This window comes from Mauremys reevesii, linkage group 3 (genome assembly GCF_016161935.1).
Source record: "Mauremys reevesii isolate NIE-2019 linkage group 3, ASM1616193v1, whole genome shotgun sequence".
Taxonomy (NCBI): Eukaryota; Metazoa; Chordata; order Testudines; family Geoemydidae; genus Mauremys; species Mauremys reevesii.
In genome coordinates this window covers 202,265,655-202,288,780 of record NC_052625.1, presented here as the reverse complement: position 1 = coordinate 202,288,780, position 23,126 = coordinate 202,265,655, and the positions used below count along the sequence as shown (strand labels likewise).

Below are 23,126 nucleotides of genomic sequence, written 5' to 3'. Positions count from 1 at the left end.
CGGCACATCTACTCTTTTAATATATATTGTAAAAACCTTAGTAGGAAAGTGTTACTACACATTGTTCCAGATGTTCACTAAAAGAAAAGTACTTGTAGAAAATAGTGACACAACATGTATTTCATCCTGTAGAATACATACCACATTGTGCAGTTACTGCCTGCCCTTTGAATTGCATTTTGAAGGCTTTTTGTCCATATTGTAGGATAATGACATGAGGTTGTTTTGAAGAAAACAAAATTGCAAACAGCAGAGTTCTGTAACTTAGAAACACGGCTGTAGATGTAGTCTATTATAATCTTCTTTTGGATTTGTAACTAAAAATGGAATTATTGCCTTCGTAGTATGATATGTGTAAATTAGTGTCTTCTTAATATGCACTGTTACTACAGGTATACAAGCAAGTCTCATCTTAGGCGGGGGTTCGGTTCCACGGTTATTGCATAAAGCGAAAACCGCGTATAGCCAAAATTATATATATATTTAAATGCCCCCGCCCCGGCCCCGCCGCCGGAGTTGCAGGCGGGATTTAAAGGGCTCCGCCGGGCTTCCCGCCATGGTGGGAAGCCTGGAGGAGCCCTTTAAATCCTGCCCGCAGCTTTGGCAGCCAGGCTGGGGCTGGCATTTAAAGGGCCCGGAGCTCCACGGTGGCTGGAGCCTCGGGCCCTTTAGTTCGCCACAGGGGCTACCAGCCACCTCTGCAGCTGGGAGCCCCCTGTGTGAGTTAAAGGCCCTGGGACTCCCAGCCACAGCTGGTGCCCCAGGACCTTTAAATCTTGAGGCCACGCCCCCCGCTTGAGGACACGCCCCCCACTCCGGCCGTACGCATATAGTTGAAATTGCGCATGTTAAATGTGCGTAAGTTGCGAGAGACCTGTACTGGCTTAAGGGCAATTTCTGTGACCTATTGTGGGTCTATGACCCTGGAGATAATGGAGTTGCAGAAAGGTTTTAGAACAGCACCGTTCAGTTCATGATGCTGGACTTAGAGGATAATCTTTTGATACAACTACACACATCTGGCCCAGTGTCTGATATGCTTCCACATGGGAGAAGTGCCAGAATTACATTAAAATTGTATTAGGATTGTAGTGGGGCAGTTACCCTGCTCTGGTGGAGAAAGGCTAGGATGATTGGGGAAGCAGCCACAGCTGAGGCCACGCCCAATCAGGCCACAGCTGGCCCTATAAAAGGGCTGTGAGCCAGGAGCTGAGTTAGTCTCCCTCCAGCTGTGGAGGGAGAAGGACCTGGCTTCCTGGGAGCAGGGTACCTGAAGCAGAGCAGTACTGGGGAAAGGCAAGAGGAGCTGGGGAACTCCAGCCTGGCAACTCCCCAGGCTGAGGCCTTGGTAAGGCTCGGGTGACCAGACAGTCTGTGTGTGAATTCTTCTGTCCACAGATCTGATATGATAGAGGCAGTGAAATTCTCTGTGAATGCTACTGAACCATAAACTATAAAATCAGGACATCTGGTCACCCTTGGTAAGGCCAAAGCAGGTACTGGGGCTACTGAGGCGTAGCCTGGGGATAGGCAGAGGCAGCTGGTCCATCCCCCTTGCCAGTGATGAGTGGCCATTACAGACTGCAGTCTGCCCCTTGAGAAAGGGACTGGATGCTGACTGGCAGTAGCTACTGAGGCAAGGTGGGCATAGAGGGTTGGGGGTTCCCAGAATGTGGGGATACTGCTGGGCAGAACCTCAAGGGAGAAGGGCACCGGCGTCTGAGAGGAACTTGGGGCCTGAGGCAGGTGAGGAGGTGCTCTGAAGCTGGAAAGAGATAATTCCAAGATACCCAGTAGGAGGCGCTGTGCTGGTGAGTCTTTGCTTTGCTATAGAATCAAGCCACCAGATTTGACACGCATGACTGTAGAAGTCTCACTGAAACAACCATGTTAACTAAAAAACAAATTAAAAAAAGGAGTCGAAAGAACAGATTTAAGGGATTTTTCTTAATTAAAAATAGTTTAATTACTTTCTTTTTATAATAATCCCTGGGAAGCTTTTAACTGGCATATGCTTCTTTACCAAAATCCCAGCTCCTTCACTGCACAATGCTTTGTTTATTGTAGGGCAGCATTAAATGACATGGCAATTTGTTGTTATAGGCTGCTCGTGAATTCTGAGATGTCCACATTGGTGTCTTAGAGCGTGGCTGCCCATGAACACTGAGTGTTATGGGAAGAAAGGGTATGTTATTTGCTCAGAGCCAGTGAGACGGTCATAAAAAGAGCAGGAGTACTTGTGGCACCTTGGAGACTAACACATTTATTTGAGCATAAGTTTTCGTGGGCTACAGCCCACTTCATCGGACGCATGCAGTGGAAAATACAGTAGGAAGATTTTATATATATATCTTCCTACTGTATTTTCCACTGCATGTGTCCGATGAAGTGGGCTGTAGCCCATGAAAGCTTATGCTCAAATAAATTTGTTAGTCTCTGAGGTGCCACAAGTACTCCTGCTCTTTTTGCGCATACAGACTAACACACCTGCTACTCTGAAACCTGAGACAGTCATATAGACCTTGGATGGGAACTCAGTTGTTCTTGACACCTAGTCATGTGCTCAGACACCTTGACCACACATTGCTTGCCACAGAAGCAGCACACAATAAACCCATCTTTTCCTGGAGGCCTTACTGAAACACTTCTGTGTGTCACATGCACACTGCATAACAGAAAGAAGCAAGCAGGATGCTGTGATCCTTCACTAAGATACAGGTAGTCCAGGTGCATGTACTAGGAGATCATTCTTATATATAACTCTTCCCATTCCCTGCTGTATTGAAAGAAACCATCCTGCACTCTGGCAATTGCCTGGTGGAAGCACTGAAGAAAATGATAAGGAGTTGTTACGATCTATTTTGGGTCCTTTTGCAGGGGCCTTAATTCAGCAAGATACTTAAGGAAGTAGTCCCATTGATACCTGACTAATCTTCCACAATGGAATTACTCATGTGGTTAAAGTTAGGCATGTGCTTAAGAACCTTGCTAAATTGAAGCGATAGTTGGGAAATCTTTAATTCGTGGAGTATGGATGTTAGGTCTGTCATGGCATAGCTGTTTTGTGTCAACACAGCCTAGATTCCATGGATGACACAAGGGGTGACATTCTGGCCCCATTTAAGTTAATGGCAAAACATCCATGGACTTCAGTGGGGCCAGGATTTCACTTAAGAAGCAATTTCTGCCTCTGCCCAAATACAGCTGGCGTGCAGATATGCTATACAGAGGCAGATCTAGGGTGACATTTTAGACCAAGGCATTGTACCATCTACTATCAGCTACCATCTGTATGCTGATGACTCACAGATCTACCTCTCTACTCCAGACCTGTCTCCTTCTGTGCAAACTAAAATCTCAGCCTGTCTCTCTGATGTCTCCTCCTGGAGGTCTAGCCATCAGCTCAAGTTCAACCTGGCTAAAAGAGAGTTCTTAATCCCCCCCCACACCCCTCTTTTTGATCACTGTGGACACCACCACCATCCTGCCTGTGACTCAGGCCCATAACTTTGGTGTCATCTTTGACTCAAACCTCTCTCTAGTCCTCACTTCCTTCACTGTCTAAGGCTTGAAGATTCTTTCAGCATAATGTCTCTTAAGATACAGCCTTTCCTATCCATCCACACAGTTTTTCCTGTCCATCCACAGGGGCTCTTATCTCGCATACCAATTACAATGTCTTTTTCTGTGGCCCTGACAAATGAAATCTTGCCCCAGTGCGTAAAAACAACAACCACACTAACACGATTGTTCGATTATGCACTGTGGGTTATTCGCAGATTTAGCTACCATATAGTTTGGTACACTTTCCCCCCCCCAGCATTTCCTCCCGCATCCCCCCCCCCTTGGGGATTCCTGTTGCATTTTCGGTGGTTCTGGGTACAGCTCTCCCTCCCCCTCCTTCCAGGGGACAGCGCTTGTCCCTTCCCTCGCTCCCCCCAGCTGACTGATGCGCCGCGGACGCTTGCTTGGCACACTGCAGCTCCCAAGCATGGACTCGGCCAGACCACTGGCAGCCTTGAACACCTCGCTCACTACCGGCGGCGTGCAGCCAGACATGCGCCAGCAGAACCAGACCCTGCGGAGGCAGAGGCCTTGGGCCGGCGCGATGACACAGCGCGGAGACACACAGGAGATGCAGGTGATGAGCGCCTCAACAGAATTATCCTGCGATTAAGCCCCGGGCGGCGTATGAAAGATTTTATCTGGGGAACGCCGATGACTGGAAGCACTGGAAATTGCGTGGCAGGTGATGGATGTCTTGTGATGGCGCATGATTTTGGCCGCATGGGCACTGGGCCAGCACTTTCGGGCTTTTTGACTTGGCTTGGTGTGACCCTGAAACCTGCCCTGAAACGCCATAATAGCAAGATGAGATGAGCCCTGTGTGAGAGTAGCTTTGCAGACAGAGCCCTGTGGAAGCTTGCAAAGCCAGACAGGGACCAGTCAAATGGTCTGTGGGGAATGGGTTAAATTGAACCTGTGGGCTGGCTGCTGCTGCGCTGCTAGGAAGCAATCAAGAATCAAGCTGCTGTTGCTGAAGGCTGTGGGGGCTGTGAGTGCAGGGGGCCTAAGGATGGACTGCCTTGCTGTCCTGGTTGGAACTGTGAGGCGATAGATGGCACGTACCCACCTATCTTGCGGGCGCCCTGCCAGGGGCCAGTGCAAGTATGGGTGGAGGGGTACTTTTCAATGGTGCTGCAAGCACTGGTGGATCACAGGGATGTTTCACAAACATCCGAGGGGATGATGAGAGGTGGGATGGCGGCTGCAGCGTTCAGGGACCAGCAAGGCTCAGTGCTGGGCATGGGGGAAGTTGAAAACTAACGGTTGGGGACTGGCCAATGTTGAAATGCCCATCCTGGCATCCTGACACACAGGCAGCCTTAAGGGCCCATGAGCCAACTCTGGGAGCCAGCCTCACCCCCAGATTGATGGCATTGGAGGGCCTCTGACAGAATGCTGAATGGTGGTGCAATTGTGGCTGGTTATGGCTTGGACATCAGCACAGGCGGAGCTGTGTGTTATTGCTTTTTGCCTGTTTAGCCCGGCGTATTGTCCACATCTGTATCTCTGCTGGGAGCCTCCTATGGCGGGATCTCTGTGAGACTGTTCGGCGCATCTGGGAGCCAAGGGACAGCAGCCAGACAACAGGAGAGAGCGGAAGCCAGCACCAGAGAAGAAGAGAACAGAGAAGCTTCCAATTGAGACAGGCTTTGCAGGAAAAGACACAGTTTGTTGATGAGATTTCCAACACCACATTGCCCTTGATCATCAGTGGAGCCCAGGCCCCTCCCCCTCTCCAGTGACTCATCCTTCCCTTGCCCAGTACAGCTTACTCAAGTATGCAACATTAATTCTTAATCATTTTAACTTATAATTCTTAAGAAGGGGGAAGAGAAAGGAGGGGAGGAGTTCTTGGGAGGTCAAAAAAAAGGGGAGAGAAGGGATGTGAGATTAAAAAAAAAAATGGAGCCCTGGGAGGAAATTGGGTGGGGGGAGGCATCCCAGCCTCCCCACGTGTGGGAGCCTCCTGGGTGGGGGAGAGGGAGGTGAGTGGCAGAGGGGAGGGTGGGTGGGGGAGGGTGCTTATACAGGGCTGTGCAACGCTGTCCTCCTGCTGCTGTGCCTGAAGGCGCAGCTGCAGAGGCAGCGTTGCCAGCCGAGCAGTTGCAGCAGCAGCCCCAGCCGCCCATGATCAGCCTGCCGCGCCCGCCCCCCCCGCCACCGCCCCCCTTCGCCACCTGTCGTCCTCCTGTCCCCACTCCTCTCTCCCCTCTCCTCTCTCACCCACGCCTCCCTGCCCCCTCTCCTCACCCTCCTGTCCTCCTTTCCTTCTTCTCATTCCTTCCATTCATTTTCCTGTATCTTCCACGTCTTCATCTGACTCTTCTCTTCCTCATTTTTCTTTCTCTCTTTCTAGCTTCTCTCCTCTGTGCTAGCCTGGAGCTCTTTTCTGGAGCAGCCTTTGGAGGAGGGAAACATTTATGATATTTTTTTATAGCATAAATTTATATTGAAAAACACAATTAAAAAGACTATTCACCTTTTACAGGCATACATCTATTTTCCTTTCATCATTTTCTTTTTAAATTTCATTTTTTGCATCAATGGTACAGGTCTCACACACACACATGCAGAGGATTCACACAGCAGCACGCATGAGCATGCAGGCCCACTGTCTCAGTGATCACCCCCCCCAACGTGTGGCTTACCATGCGCTACCCCCTGCTAAAACAACGCCCCCCCCCCCCCACCCACTGCTTGCTCCCCCCAGTCACTGTAGCGCCCCGCCGCTGACCAAACAGAACGAATCATCGGCGGCATCTCCCCCCCCACCCCTCCTACCTTCGCCGTGTGCCTTTTTTTTTTTTTTTTTTTGCCACCCACCCAGTAGTGAAAAAGAAAACGAAACCCTTAAAATTCTTTATTTTTAACCCAGGTTATCTGATTTTTTATCCTTTTATGAGGATAACAGAACAAGATAAGAAGATAAAGAGAGGAAGAAAAAGCAGTGGATGCTTCTTGAATGCCTATGCCATGCATTATGAATGCTGCTATGCTTTGCATGCGCATGATGCATGATTAGGTGGCGCATGGTGGTGTCCTTGCCCAGAAACCTTCTGCAAAGCCTTCTGAAAAGCCTTCTGGGTGCCTACAGGAAGCGCTTGTCTGGAGAGGATTGGAGAGATTTCCTCTCCATCACACCTGGAGAGGATTTCCTCTAAATCCTTCTACGTAACTCGAATGCTTCCGTAGTCAATATCAAACAATCATCAAAAAAAAAAAAAAAAAAACATTGTTTAAAATAAAAAACTTTGCTTAACTCAGGTACACACACCATGCCCTCTGCAATAGTTGCTTAAGTAGGGCTGGGAGCAGGGTAATTAGCAGTGAGGGTATAAAAGGCTCCTAAAAGCTTCTGGCTGGCTGGTGCTGTGCGAGTGCTGTGTCTCTTCTCTTCTTCTTCCTCTTCTTCTTCTCTCTCTTTCTCTTCTCAGACATGGCAGAGCAGACCCTGGCTCAATTACAACCCCACAGGGTGGGGTGGCAGTCAGGGCAACCCCAAAAATGCCATGCAGCCAGCAAAGAGCATGGCAGCTTTTTGCATGCCGCATTGCCTTTTTTTTTCTTTTTTTTTTTTTTGGCTTTTCTGGCTTCTGCTTCTTCCTTTCTTAACTAGGCTCACTGAGTGCCTGCTGTGGCCTTTAGCAGTCATAGCCTTAGATTCTTTTTTTTTTTTTTTTTTTTTTTCTTTTTTTTTTTCTTTTTTTTCAGTTCTGTTGAATCATCTCCCATCATCTCGATCAGATCCGATCAGATCCGGGCCTCTCGAGCTGGGGCTCTTTTCGATTCTCAGACTGCCATTGTTAACTGTGCTGCTGAGCTGTGCTGATGAGCTGTGTGGATGAGAGTGATGATGCTGTCGAAGCAGAAAGGAAATGAATTTCAAAAGCGGGGTTTTTTTTTCCTACCTACCTGGCCCTGGCCTGGAGCTCCGAAGAGAGAATGGTGGTCAGTGGTGCACTGTGTGGGGAGCTCCCGAGGCCATATACCGCCGATTTGCCCACACTAACTATATTAATATATACCGATATATTAGCGCTACTCCTCTCGTCGGCAGGGAGTACGAAGAAATTAAAAGAGCCATTAATTAAATATAACGTCGCTCCTAGTGTAGTGGTGTGTTGTTGGCGTAATCGGTTACACACAAAAAAAAATTTAAACGCCTAGTGTAGACCAGGCCCCACTGATATCCATTCGGAAAGCTGCTGCAAAGATGGCTTTCCTAGCATCCGTCCTCTGGCTCCCATGTCTCTATCATATCAAACATAGGCTACTTTTCTTCACTTTCAAGGCCCTCATGATGCATCACGGATATCGGCTTCCTCCTTTCCCCAGGGGTGCTCAATCTGGCCCCGCCCCCACTCCACCACTTTCCCCAAGGCCATGCCCCACCCTGCCTCTTCCTGCCCACTTCTGCCTCCTCCCCAAAACGTGCCTTATCCCCGCTCCTCCCCCTCCCCCCAGCGGCTCCTGCAGGCTGTGGAACAGCTGATCCTGGTGGGTGAGAGGCACTGAGAGGGAGAGGGAGGAGTTGATCAGTGGGGCGGCTGGTGGGCAAGAGGCTCTAGTGGGGGGTGGAGGGGAGCTGGCTGATGGTGTGTGCTCCAGGGCTGAAATATCTAGCTCCTAGGTGCTCTGCATGAGCATTGAAGGCACACTGGCACTTTCCATAGAAGGGGGATATTAAAATCTATACCTTTAGCCAAAAATGTCCATCTTTTGCTGTTTGCCAATATATTATGTGTGTGAGGTTCAGCAGAGGTTATTGCATGTAGCTAATGGTGAAAAACTTTGTGGTTGTCCACATTTGTACGGTACATTTCATGTTGGGGAGCTCTTTGATTTTGGCAGCCAGTTTGTCTGGCTGCACATGTTGTTTAGATGTGTATCTGCCTCTGGCGTGACAGGCGTAATCAATTAGGTCTAATATTTTTTAAAGTGTGTCAACCGATTTTGGGTGCCTGGCTTGATCATGATTTTGAATTTCCAACTGACGTCAATAAGAGCTGCAGGTGCTTAACACTTCTGAACAATCAGGCATTTGTGTCTCAAGTTGAGCACCTAAAAATAGAAGCATCCAGAATTAGTGGAAGTGTAGCCCACACCACAGAGTTCAGATTCTAGTACTGCCATCCCCAAGTGTTAGACTGTCATGAGTCAAGTTCCCCCAAAATGTGAGATTGGCTTAAAAATCATGAGATTTTTTTTTAAAAATAGGCTTTTTTTTCATTTACCTTCTGGTGTTTGAGCCTTTAGGTCTCACTCAATTCACACTTTCAAGCTTTTCTCTACAACTGTGAGGCCTAGAAACTTACTTTAAAAAAACAACGAACATTGAGCTTCTCCCCAAATCACATGACTTCAGGAGCTGGAGCTGCAAGCAAACATCAAATACCACAAGACTTGTGATAAAGAATCACAAGAGTTGGCAACACTGTTCCGAACTTTCCCAGTTTGGTGGTGTTCAGATCTGGATTTGATTTGGCCCATTATAGGGACCTGAAGCAAAAGTCTGCATGCACATTTCTCTGTATTTTGGGGGGGTGTTTGGGTCTGGTGGTTTGGTTCAAATTCACCGCTACTAAAAACGAAATAAATTTATATGAATGGATTCAAAATGTTAGTTAAGCAATTTGTTGTGAGCTGGTATGCCTAGAAACAAAGCATCTGTAGAGGTTCATAGACAGATGCCAAAGGAAAATGTCATGCGGAACAACAGGCAGATTGTGTTGAGCCACCTGTATTCAAGCACACAACATTGTTAAATGCACACTAACATGTAATATTAATTGAAGTCACCTTAGGCTGTGATTAAATACCATTCTGTTGACGTGTGTTTTATTATGTGTGGCATTTCTCCCTCCATTGCTTTTTGGTCTAGATCTCTTTTAAAGTGTTACCCAAATCTTTATTAATTTCGCAAGTTCTTTGGAACCATTGGAAAAGCTATAACCAGGAACAACTCAGGAAGCAAAAATAGAGACGCTTCTGAATTCCTCTGAAATAGTGTAAAATAAGTTAATGCTACTACATAAACGTCAGAAGTAAGTTATTACCACATGGCAGCTTTCTAGCCTGTGAAATTAGTGATTCGCAATGCAAGTTCTAGTAGATTAAAGTCCACATATAACAAAACACATTTGGCACTAATTGTCACCCTTGCTGGCAATCTTAGCAGAGATGCTAAAGTGTGATGGGAGAATCAACTCCCATCTGATAGAGTCCTTCTAGTTTATGGTTCAGTAGCACTGGCAGAGAATTTCGCTGCCTCTACCATATCTGATCTGTGGACAGAGGAATTCACACACAGACTGTCAAGGTGGGACCTTTCTTTAGCACTAAACTTGCACATCCGCACATTGCGTTCATTATATTCATAAATGCTGTAAATTTTTTAACCACACCTATCTTGATTCCTTAGATCCATGCTTTATAGGGATGCCATGAGTATTCTTTGTGTGTGTGTATGTGCTCAGATTCAGCACTTATTCAGCTTGTTTAGTGTGCAATTTAACTTCAGCTGAAAATCAGTCTGACAACAAAGCAAGCATGAATCAAACCAGAAGCAGCAATGATTTTGCAGTTTGCTGTCCAGTAAGGCTAGGATTTTGGGGAGGGAGAGAATGGAGAAATACAGAAAACAATGTCCGGTTTGAAGAGCTTTCTACCACCAGCGAGGAATTTTGGTGGATTGGGGTATATATTTGATCAGCACAATTCTTACTCGTTTATTATCTTGAGCTGATGATGTTCATTACAGGGTTGTAGCCATGTTTAAAGCAAAGAAGTAAAAACTGAAGAAAATGTCCTCCTAAATAAAAAAATGTTTGCACATGCTACAGGATGGTGAGCCTGGTGGCGCTTTGTGGTCTTGGGATGCCCTGTTTGTGAGTTAACTGAGTGCTAATGGTTTGCAACTAAATGTCGTTTCTTTCTTTAAAAGGAAAAAAAACAAACCACCAAACACTCCTACAATTTAACTGAACTTTTCCCCTTTTAATAGCATAACAACAAACAGTGTCCCCCAGGGCTAGTTTGAGGCCGGACTAGAAGGGTTGCTGCCCTTCCTGAATTCTGCAGGATTGTCCAGATTTTAACAGTTGGCCACACATTGTGCCAGTGTTTTTCACATTTTCAAGCAGTGTTGCAACCTGACACTCTGCCCTGCCAGAGTTTGTGCCCCTCACTGAGGGGCATTGAGGAGGGGAAGTTTCACCCTGCAGTGCCACTCAGGGAGTGGGTGTCGTGCTCCTCACGCTGGGGCTGCTGTGAGAGGAAGCAGGGGCCTTGTGCCTTGCAGTGCCTGGGGGTGGGGGGGGCGTGGACGGGTGTCACATCCTTCATGGTATGTGTGGAGGAGAGGGGGCTCATGCCCTGCAATGTCACAGGGGGGGCATTGTGTGTGGGAGGGGGCTCATGTACTTTAGGGAGGTATCTTAGAGCATTGTGTGTGTGTGGGGGGGGAGGTGGACCAAGTCCTGCAATGTCACTAGGGGGTTCATGCCCCTCAGGGGAATGTTGTGGGGGGAGGGCACCCTTGCTCTGCAGTGTTGGGGTGGTCCATGCCTCTGGGGGGCCTGCCGTGGGGGGCAGGGAGCCCATCCTCTGCAATGCCAGGGGTGCCTTGCCCCTTGGGGGGGGTGCTGTGGGGGGAGGGGGCCACGCCCTGCAGTGTCAGGGGTCCAATCCCATGGGGGGGGTGCTGTGGGGGAGGGGCTAAGCCCTGCAAGGGGGGGCAATAAGCGGCCGCACCGCGCGGAATCCCCGCCAGGGACGCCCCGCCCCCTGGGGCGGAGCCCGGCGCATGCTGCGCTCGGGGTGGGGGTGGGGCACCGCTCTGCCCTCTCCAGCCCTCAGCAGCTCGGATTCTGCAGCCGGCCGCGCGCTGCTACGAAATGGGGGCGGTGGGCGGGACCTCACCGATCCCGGGCTCTGATTGGCTGGTCCCAGCTTTCCTTTTCCTCCTCCCGGGCTCCGATTGGCTACTTCTGTTCCCCCTTCACGCCCCACTTTCCGCTCTGGGCTCTGATTGGCCTCCCCCCCCAGGTTCCATCCTCTCCGCTTGGCGGGGGCGAACGTGCAGCGCGGCTGTTCTCGGGGCATGAGGGGGGCGAGGCGAGCGGGTTTCCCGCCACGTGGGGCTCTGCACGTAGTCAGCCCAGCGGGGGGAGGGGCGTTCGGGGGAGCAGCCCCAGCGGGGGCTCAGCAGCGCCTGACTCTGGCTGGGTTTGGGGGGTGGCGCCGCTCGGGGAGTCGGGGTGTGGGAGCTGCCAGGAGCCGCCTTCCCCATAGGAACGGGAGGGGAGAGAAATAGAGCCACCTTCCCCATAGTAAAGGGGGTGGGGGGGGGAGAGCCATCTTCCCCATAAGCATGGGGGGGGGGGGAGAGAGAGAGCCATCTTCCCCATAGGAACAGGAGGGGGGTACAGGAGCCACCTTCCTTGTAAGAACTGGGGGGCGGGCAGAACTAGAGCCGCCCTCCCCATAGCAGCTGGGTGGGGGGAAGGGACTGGAGCTGCCTTCCATATAGGAATTGGGCTGGGGGGGATGACTAAAGCTGCCTTTCCCATAGGAACGGGGGTGGGGGCAAGAGCTGTCCCCCTATAGGAACTGGGGGGACTGGAGCTGCCTTTCCTATAGGGACTGGTGGTGGGTGTATGGGAGCCATGTTCCCCATAGGAACTGAGCTGGGGGGACTAGAACCGCTTCCCTGTAGGAACTCTGGGGTGGGGTGGGGGGTCTGGCACCACCTTCCCCATAGGAACTGAGGTGGGGGATGGGGGACAATGACTGGAGCTGCCTTTTCCATAGGAGGAACTGGTTGGGGGAAGGGACTGGAACCGCCTTCCCCATAGGAATTGGGAGGTATGGGAGCTACATACACCTCCAAAGGGCCCTGTACCCACAGGCCACGGCATAGATGCTGAACTGCCCTGGAGGAGGAGAGGGTGACTGGTTGACATGCGCATACTGGGTACAAACCCCTTCCTTGTTGGAGGGAGAGATGTTAGATACACATGATCTGGTGCCCTTCCTCGCTCATCCTGTCCACTGGCTTATAACATGGGTATTTTGAAGAGCGTTAGCTAACACCTAGAGTTGACGGGGCAGGCAGTATTGAAATGTGTTAGCTGGTCAAGCTGAAACTTTGGCTCTCCTCCTAAGCACCTTGTCTTCGCTTGGACCTTAGCCACATTTTTTAGAAGCACTTTGGTCCCATTTTCAGAAGCTACGGAGGTGCTTAAGAGCTTGTTTTATTGAAAATCAATGGGACTTAGGCTCTTAGCCTGTCACTTTTGAAAATGAGATGTGGGCACCTAAGTCACTTAGGAAAATAAAACTTCTGTGACTACACTCGAGTTTAAAAATATGTTAAACAGGCCCAGAGTATTACCCTGACTGCAATGAGCCGTATGGTATAAGGTGGGGGCAAAGGACCTCTCTGGCTTTAAGATTAAGCTTGATAAGTTTATGGAGGGAATGGTTTGATAGGATAACGTGATTTAGTCAATAGGTCAATAACGTGCCACCACTGGTAATTAGTACTGAGGGTCAATGTTGGGATATTGAAAGTCTTTTTCCTGAGTGTCTGGCTCGAGAGTCTTGCCCACATGCTCGGGGTTCAGCTGATCACCATATTTGGGGTCGGGAAGGAATTTTCCTCCAGGGTAGATTGGCAGTGGCCCTGGAGGTTTTTCGCCTTCCTCCGCAGCATGGGGCAGGGGTCGCTTGCTGGAGGATTATCTGCTACTTGAAGTCTTTAAATCAGGATTTGGGGACTTCAACATCTGAGTCAAGGGAGAGAATTATTTCAGGAGTGGGTGGGTCAGCCTTTGTGCCCTGCATCTTGCGGGAGGTCAGACTAGATGATCATAATGGTCCCTTCTGATCTTAAGTTCTATGATTCTATGATTCTAGGTACTATTCAGTGTGAATGAAGGTATCACATTGACCCTTAGGTTGTACATTCTTTAGGGCAGGGACATTCTTTTCATTATATGGGTTTGCACAGTGTCTGACACAATGTGGCCCTGATCCTGACTGGCCTCTAGAGGCCATTGTAATCAAAGTAATCATAAAAAGGAGAAATTACCTTGAATAAGAAGTTTCTCCCTTCAGCTGCATGAGGCTTGGCGGGTCTGATGTTAGGATATCATTAGATGTAGCATTCCAGTAATAAAAAATCTTGGATTAGGAATCGATCACGTGACCTGCTCCTCTTCAAACAACATATGCATGTGTGATGTATTATTTATTTTCGTTATTAACAGGGGAACAAGGATCTTAACTTATTCTCAGAGAAACCCATCCTCTTTTTCCTGCATCCAAATTGCTTCCACCTCAATTTATCTCTGGTATTGAATAATCTCATGCACACACTGGACCAGTTTAATCCCAGGAATATTTATTATTACTTACTATTTTTATTACAGTGGTCGCTTGGGGCCCAGCACTCCCTGGTGCTAGATGCTGTATGTACACATAGTAAAACACAGCCTCTGCCATGAAGATCTTACAATCTAAATAAACTAGACAAAGGGTAGAAAAAGAAAGTGTTCTCACCATTGGACAGATGGGAAACTAAAGCAGAGATTAAGACCTTGTCTGTACTAGAAAAATTGCATTGGTTTAACTAAATTAAACTGGTGCAAACCCCTAATATAGAAACACTTAAACGGGTTTTTCATTGATTCCAAGGCCAAAAGGGACCACCATGATCATCTAGTTTGACACAGGCTAAAGAACCTTCCCTAAATAATTCTTAGAGCAGATCTTTTAGAAAAACATCCAGTCTGGATATAAAAATTGCTAGGATGGAGAATCCACCACAACTCAGGGTATGGCTACACTTGCAGCTGTACAGCGCTGCCGCGGGAGCACTTTGAAGTGCGAGCGTGGTCGCGGTGCCAGCGCTGGGAGAGAGCTCTCCCAGCGCTGCACGTAGTCCACCTCCCCATGGGGATTAGCTTACAGCGCTGGGAGCTGCGCTCCCAGCACTGGGGCACTGTTTACACTGGCGCTTTACAGCGCTGTAACTTACTGCGCTCGGGGGTGTTTTTTCTCACCCCTGAGCGAGAAAGTTGCAGCGCTGTAAAGTGCCAGTGTAGCCAAGGCCTCATGCTGTAAATTGTTCCAGTGGTTAATTACCCTCACTGTTAAAAATGGATGCTTTATTTACCATCTGAATTTGTCTAGCTTCAGCTTCCAGACACTGGATCGTGTTATACCTGTCTCTGCTAGATTGAAGAGCCCATTATCAAATATTTGTTCCCTAAGTAGGTACTTTTAAACTGTGATTAAATCACCCCGTAATCTTTGCTTTGTTAAACTAAATAGATTGAACTCCTTTAGTCTATCACACTAATTAGATGTGTTTTCTAATCCTTTAGTCGTTCTCATGGCTCTTCTCTGAACGCTCCCTAATTATCAGCATCCTTGAATTGTGGACATCAGAACTGGACACAATATTCCAGTAACAGTTGCACTAGGCAGAAGATAGAAGTAAAACAACTTCATCACTCCAACTCAAGAGTCCCTTGATTATGCATCCCAGGATGGCACTAGCCCATTTGGCCACAGCGTTGTACTGGGAGCCCATATTCAGCTGATTATCCACCACAACCCACAAATCTTTTTCAGAGTCACCGCTTCCCAGGATAGAGTCCTCCATTGTGACCTGCGTTCTTTGTTCCTAGATGTATACATTTACCCATATTAAAACATATTGTTTGCTTGCGCCCAGTTTACCAAGTGATCCAGATCATGCTGTATCAGTGACCTGTCCTCTCGCTGGTTACCTCTCCCCCAATTTTTGTGTTGTGTGCAAACTTTATCAGTGATGATTTTATTTTCTTCCATTGATAAAAAGGTTAACTAGCATAAGGCCAAGAACTGACCCCACTAGAAAAAATCCTGCTTATTTTGATTCCCCGTTTACAGTTACATTTTGAGACCTATCAGCCAGTTTTTACTCTATTTAATGTGTGCCATATTAATTTTATATCATTCTAATTTTTTAATAAAATGTTGTGCAGTACCAAGTCAAATGCCTTACAGAAGTTTAAGCATATGTCTAAGAAGTCTACTTTTAACCCTCACTTAATTCTACCAAAACAAGCTAAATTGATTTAGTCAAATTAATACAACTTTTCTGGCATAGGCAGGGTGTATAGGACTTGCAAAAGGTCACATTGTGCCAACTTTCCTGAGCCCCAATCCAGTGCCTTAACCACAAAGTCATCTTTGCTCTCTGATTGAAATGAAGGGAGTTATCAGAGGGTATGTCTACACTACAAAATTAGGTCAATTTTTAGAAATTGATTTTACACAGTCGATTGCGTATGTCCACATTAAGCGCATTAAGTTGGCCGAGTGCGTTCTCACTACAGTGGCCAGCATTGACTTACGGAGCGGTGCACGGTGGGTGGCTATTCCACCGTTCCCGCAGTCTCCGCCGCCCATTGGAATTCTGGATTAAGCTCCCAATGCCTGGTGGGGCAAAACCATTGTTGCGGATGGTTTTGGGTACATGTCATCAGTCGCCCCTCCCTCCATGAAAGCAGCGGCAGACAATCATTTTGGACCAGACACCAGGGCGATTAGAAGAGCACAGCAAGGCACGCTGCGCATCAGAGAGGCTTTGAAAACCAATTTCATGACTGGCCAGGCTTTGGTGTGACAGTTGTGTGTGTTTCTCCTTGATGCAAACTTGCCCCCTTTGTTGATTTTAGTTCCGTGTAAGCCAACCACCCTCCCCCCTTCGAAATAAAGTAACTATTGTTTTGAAACCATGCATTCTTTCTTTATTAATTAAAAAAAAATCAGATAACGGACAAGGTAGCCCAGGTGGGGTGGGAGAGGAGGGAAGGACAATGCCACATTGCTTATTGTAGCCACACTAAAAATCAAACTGTTTGAATGACAGCCTTCTGTTGCTTGGGCCATCCTCTGGAGTGGAGTGGCTAGGTGCCCAGAGCCTCCCCCGCTGCGTTCTTGGGAGTCTGGGTGAGAAGGCTATGGGACATGGATGGGGAGGAGGGGAGGCGGTTATACAGTGGATGCAGCAGGGGTCTGTGCTCTTGTTGGCTTTCCTGAAGCTCCAACAGATGCTTCATCATGTCCGTTGCTCCCCCAACAGACACTTCATCGTGTCCATTTGCTCCCCCATTAGCCTCAGCATCGCATCCTGCCTCTGCTCTTCGTGCTCACTTAATTCTTTCTTGGCCTCTGCCACTGAATGCCTCCGTGCATTAAGCTGTGTCCTATCAGTGTGGGAGGACTGCATGAGCTCGGAAAACATGTCATCGTGTGTTATTTTCGCCTTTTAATCTGCGATAACCTCAGGGACGGAGATGATAGGGGGAGCGTAGAAACATTCTACGCTCTACGATTCTGGGGGGACTGCATGGTCACCTGTGCTGCTGAGTTCGCCAGGCTGACCAAACAGGAAATGCAATTCAAAAGTTCCCAGGGCTTTTCCTGTTTACCTGGCTAGTGCATCGGAGTTCAAAGTGCTGTCCAGAGTGGTCACAATGGAGCACTCTGGGATAGCTCCCGGAGGCCAATGCCATCGATTTGCGTCTGCACTACCTCAAATTTTACCCAGCAAAGTTGATTTTAGCACTACTCCCCTCGCCGGGGAAGAGTACAGAAGTCAATTTTAAGAGCCCTTTAGGTCGATGGAATGGGGTTGGTTGTGTGGACACATTCATTTTTAAATCGACCTAACGCGGCTAAATTCGACCTAACCCCGTAGTGTAGACCAGGCCTAAGTGGATGAGTTTGTCCCATTAAATTCAAATTGCCTTAAAGATGTAACAAAAAAGCCTCTAGTATCCAGGAGTCCGTGGCAGGGAAAGATCTGAAATTACAAACAGAAACCCTTATCAATGGATTTGAGACGGGTCAGAAATGGGGGATAGAAAAAGTCCTACCACAGAAGGCAGTTAAATTACAGAGTGGCCCAAGAGGTCTTCAACGCATTCCATGTCTCTTTTCTCATTAATGCAGCAGGCCAACCTGTGGCAGACTACAGTCCCCAGCATGCTCTCCTCTCTATTGATTTGGAGTAGCACAGAGCTAAATGGGTGTGGATTTCAGCATGCCAAACCTCATCTGGATCCAAGCGGTCTGGAGCCAGTAGAGGGTCTGAGCTCGAGCATATAATGTTTATACTCTATCTTGGTCCAACACAGAGCATGGCACGCTAGGATCTGTGAATTTGTTGGTAGGCTGCCCATGTATTAAAGATGAGAGTTACTGCTACAACTACTCTCATTTTATGTTAATTAGGTGCTGCCTTCAGCATCTGGCAGGCTGCCAACCTGTCCTCCTTAGTTAAGCAAAATGTGGACATTCTCCCTTAAAAAGAGCCATTCCAGCCAATGCAGCATAGGAAGCAACAAAAAATACCAAGCGTGCTGCCAATCGCCACGCCTTCCCTGCCTCCCCCACCCACCCTTCAGAGCCAGGAGCGTTTGGGTAAACAGTGATATTCCTGCACGTTTTAGAGCCACATGGTGCTTTGCAAGATGCGTGTGCAAGAGAGACGGAGACCCGGACAGCGGTCTATCGGGAAGCTAACAAGGGGGGGCTTAGGAGCTGCTGGCCTGCACGCTGACAGCCATTGGGGTGGAAAGTTGGCCCTGAGCTGGTTCAGCTCCCCGGGGAGGGTGTGGAGAAATCGAGCCGGGACGTTTCTCCCCCTCTAGTTCTGTCACCAAATTCCGAGGGGGGCGGGGGAGGTTGGACTGTGAGTGTTCTTGTTTCCCTGCCAGCCACTGCATCTGGGAATCACCATGGGGGTGGCCACCCCCTTTAGTCTCCCTGCTGCTGGGAGAGGAGTGAGGGGGGGTAAATCGGGCATGGAGCGGCTCTCTGTCCCTCCCATCCCGTGGGCGCAGCAGAAATGGAGCGGCTGGGTGATTTCAAGCTGCTGGATGTAGGAAGTGAGGGGGGGGTTCGTGGGGATCGCCCCCCCCAGCTGCCATTCTGCCGGGTGCGCGCCCCCCAAAAGCGGTGGCTGTCACAGCTGGGCTCTAGGAATGGTGCAGGACCAGCAGGGAGGAGCCAGGGGGAAGCCGCGGCAAGCTCGCCCCAGCCCCGCACTGTTTATTTTTTGCAGGCTCCGGTGGGGGCGTGTATTTAAAGGGAGCCGGGCAGCCAATGCGCGGGAAGGGGCTGAGCATGTGGGCAGCTTGTTTACACCAGACCTTCCCGAAGAGCTTTAACCCGGCCGGCAGCGGGCGAGAGGCAAATCCCGGCGCCGGGAGCACGTGTGAGGCACGGGGGTGTCTCCCGGACGGTCAGCCCGAGGGATGGGCCGAGGAGCGCGGGGAGATTCCTAGAGGGCGCAGCTCACGGTAAATAATGCGGCGCAGTCTGGTCGGCAGGCGAGGCGCAGGCAGGTAACCATGGAACTAGGGGGGAAAGGGATCCCCCAGCCGGAAGTGAAGGTGCCCCAGGTTGGACAAGTTGGCCTTGTCCAAAGTCACATGGGCTGCTAAACCCAGAGCTGCCCCTGCTCTGCTGGAAGGGCACCAGCGGCTGCATGCATGCATGCCCGCCTCTTTAACACAGGGGTGGCCCATGGAGAGAGACTGCTGGTGCCACCAAACTGGCTACTGGGGCTCAGCATCTGTGCATCCCTCTCCAACCCCTGATACCTGTGCTCTCAGGGGAGGGTTTTTCTGTTGAAAGAGGGAGGGCCATGAGGTGTAACTCTGTCTCTGCAGACTGTGTTTGGCCCCAGGGCTGCACTTTGGCCAGCCCTGGCCTGGATCAGGGAATAGACGGCTTGGAAGGGAGGGGTGAGGATGAGTTTTCCTGGTCTCCCTCTCCTGTAGAAAGAAGTGACCAGCAGAGTGGCTTGAGCGGTGTCCAGGGTACTTGAGAGTAACCATTATGGGGAATATGCAGGGGGGCTGGAACTATTTGTATAGTGGGGGTGCCCAGAGCCATTGAACCAAACTGTAAACCCTGGATATGATGGAAACTGCTTCAAGCCAGGGGTGCTGCTGCAGCGCCAGCACCCGTCGTTCCAGCGCCTATGGGAATAAGGGTGCAACAGCGGCATTGTTTTTCTTTGCAAGGAGAATTGTTGGGTTCTGGCTGCTCCTGTGTGCAAGAGACCCCGCCTGTCTTTGTGTGCACCCCTGTGACTTTCTGTGCCTACTGTGGCTACCTAGGGGCTGTCGACACTTGTATAGCTTGCCATGCCAATAAAATAGGATCATATTATATTACACTGTGTGGCTGCATGTGTGGCAAATTATATGTATGCAGGCATGCTCAGATGAGACTGCATATATGTGTGATGGCATACAGCCATGTATATGCACCGTGTGTGTATGTATGCCTGCTGTACCGGGCCTTGAGTGTGATCCATGTAGTCGTGTGTGTGGGTGGATGTATACGTGCCTGCCGTGCTGCGATCTTGATCTTCAGAGGTGCTGAGCACCTATAATTCCAAATGAATCCAACGCAAACTAAAGATAGTCAGCACCTCTGAAGATCCAGCCATGTGTATCTGCTGAGCTGTATGCCTCTGTCTGCACTGACCAGGCCTTGTGTGTGTGTGTGTGTGTGTCCCTGTTTGCCCACAGCTGAGCGTCTCCCCCTTAGGACCGGGGTCTGTGTAGGTAGAGGTACCCGTGTGTTCCTGGTCTCTGCCTATCGCTGGTGGCGTTGTATGTATCGGGGTGTGTGTGCCCCTGTTGCATTTGGGCTCTGTAGCTGCGGTGTGTAGCCAGCGAAGTCCCTCGCAGTCCCTTCCCAGCCGGGACTCCAGGCCGGGGGCTCCCTGCAGCCGCGTACGTGAGGCAGCCTGTGCCGGGGACAAGGGGAGGGGGAAGGGGAAGGTTAATTTCAAAACAAGCCGAGCTCGGGAGGGAGCGAGCGAGCGGAGCGGGAGGTAAGCGCCGCGCGGCCGGGCAGGGGGGCGGCCCCCGGGACCGGGGCGCTGCCCACGGGGGGCGCGGGGGACCCGTTGCGAGCACAAGGCGGCGCGGGAAGGAGCAAGGCGGAGAGGGGCGCGGACCCGGCAGCGCGGGCTGCAGGGCACGGACCCGGGCGGCCGGAGGGGGCGTGTGCGCGCTGGGAGTGCAACGGGCCGCCGCGTGCAGCCGCCCCGTGCACCCCCTGGTTCTCCCCGCCGCGTGCACCCCCCGGTTCTCCCCGCCGCGTGCAGCCGCCCCGTGCACCCCCTGTTCCCCCTCCGCCCCGTGCAGCTGCCCGGTCCTCCCCGGTCCCCCGCCCCGTGCACCCCCGGTTCTCCCCGCCGCGTGCAGCCGCCCCGTGCACCCCGGTTCTCCCCGCCGCGTGCACCCCCGCGTGCACCCCGGTTCTCCCGCCGCGTGCAGCCGCCCGTGCAGCTGCCCGGTCCTCCCCGGTCCCTCCGCCGCGTGCAGCTGCCCCGTGCACCCCGTTCTCCCACCTTGCACCCCTGTTCCCCCCGCCGCGTGCATCAGTGTCGTGTATCCCGATGTCCTCCTATATGCACCAGTGTCGTTCACTCCTTGTTTCCCCAGCCCCATGCAGCCGCGTCTTGAACCCCTTGTTCCTGGATTGTCCCGCCGCACCGCCGACCCGTGCGCCCCCACTCCGCGCTGCATGTAATGGCCCCTTTACCCCTATTCCCATAGTTCTCCGCTGCATGCAAGCGCCTCCGTCCCCTGCTGCACACAATTTCCTCTGCACGCACCCCTAGTTCTCCCCGCCACCGACACCCTTATGCCTCGCTGCCTGCAACCTTCCCCTTTAGTCCCTATTTCCCTCGCCGGGTACCACCGCGCCGTGCACCCCCCATTGGCCCGTCCCGTCCGCCTCCCCTGCACCTTCTATTCCCCTCTGTGTTCAGCTTCTCCATGCACCCTTAGTCCCTTTGCCCTCAACCCACTCTAGACCCTCTGTTCCCCTTGGTATACATCTGCCCCCTGCAACCCCATTCCCCCCACGTGGAGCTGTCCCGTTTGTCTCCATTCCCTTGTGCACCCTGTTTCCTTTGTGTGTAACACACCGTGCATTCCCCTTCCCCCCCCCGCACCCTTGTTCCCCTCTACAGTCACCCCCCAGCTCCTCTCTCAGTCCCCCTGTGCGTCACCCCATTTCCTCCTGCATGTAGCACTGGCCAGGGATTCCTACTCCTCTTCTGTGCTGAGCTCCATTTCCCTCTGTGCAAATCCTTGGAAACTCACATGTTTCTTGGAAGTATCCCCCCATTTCCCTCTACATGTAACCCCCTAGCTTCCCTAGTGCCCGCTGCATGTCACACCCAGTGTCCCTCTGCTTGTTAGCGCCTGTTCCTTTGTACACATGCCATGCCTCCGCTTGCACCTCTTCCCTCCCGTACAGCACATGTCCTATTGCACATGTCCCCGGGTCCTACCCCCTCCCTGCTGCACCCCTGCACCGGGCGCCGCCTCCTGGCTGCACTCTTGCCCCCTTTTATGCGTGCCCATTGCATGTGTGCCACGCCCCCCTCACTCTGCTACACTCCTGGCCTGGTGCACACATGCCACGCCCCCCTCATTCTCCTACGCTCCCAGGCCCTGTGCACACATGCCGCGCCTCCCCCTTCTGCTGCACTCCTGCCCTCCTGCACACATGCCACACCCCCCCTCCTGCATCACCTCTGTTCCTGGAGCTTTAGAATACACACCACACCCTTGTCTCTGCCCTTTGCATGCATTTTGTGCTTCTGTCCATGACTCTTTGTATGCCTTTCAGACCCATTCCAGCTCATCTGCATGCATGTCAATCCCTTGTACCCCACTGCCCTCTTTTGCATGCACTTCAGCGCCTTCCCCAGTCCCCTGGCATGCAAGCCACGCCTTCTCGCATATTTTTCTGTCTGCCAGTTTGCAGGCATGCCACGCCCCCGTCCTGACATGCCACACCCCCTTCTGTTGCTCTCTTCTCTCCTGAATGATTGCAACACTCTTGCGCTGCCTCATTGCATGCATTCCACAATCCGCTGTACAGCCCGCCCCCTGTGTGGCTTTGCGTGCCCCTCGCATTCCCATCCTCGCCCTTTTGCAAGCGTGCCACAGCCCCTGCTGAAGACTCATCCCTGTCCCTTTGCAGGCATGTGCTGAGGGTATCAGATGGGAGTTTGCCAGCTGTAGGCTTGGTTTTGAGAAAGTAGCAAATCTCCACCTTTTCCTTTCCAGACTCTGTTACTGAAACCCCTTAGAGCCGGCTGGTGTTGGTTGAGCCAGATGGCTGGTGTTGGCTGAGGGGCTTTCTTAGGGTGGTGGGGCTGCTGCTGTTTTAGGGACCGCCTGGTGTATGTGTAGGTGTCTGAGTGTTTGTATAATATATCTTTACTGCCCAATTAAAAATTCTCTCTCCTCAAAATCCCTATCTCCTCCATGAACTCAGCAGCAACACAGACACCCACACCAGAGTGAAATGGGCAAGATCACCACCCCCTACTCAGGCTTTCGTCCAAGCCCCAATGGGAGGGCCAGAGACCCCTACCCACCCTAAATTAAGGCCATAGGAAAAATGCAGCAGAGTATGAAATGCCATGGCTGAAGTTTTCTGAAACCTCAGTGCAT

At 50.9% G+C, this 23,126-nt stretch overlaps 1 protein-coding gene across 5 annotated transcripts in view; it reads left to right on the top strand.

Moving 5' to 3' along the window:
- The first annotated feature begins 18,738 nt into the window (after window positions 1-18,738).
- The window catches only part of ZNF395 (zinc finger protein 395), a 44,390-nt gene continuing 40,002 nt past the window's right edge, over window positions 18,739-23,126 (top strand). For 2 of the 5 annotated variants that reach the window (XM_039531919.1, XM_039531920.1), the window contains exon 1: window positions 18,739-18,929. The gene's annotated coding sequence lies outside the window, so the exon portion shown is untranslated. Of the gene's footprint in view, window positions 18,930-18,953; window positions 18,975-20,320; window positions 20,379-20,442; window positions 20,480-23,126 lie in introns of those variants that run through there. The other 3 variants (XM_039531922.1, XM_039531921.1, XM_039531918.1) reach the window with 3 other exon arrangements.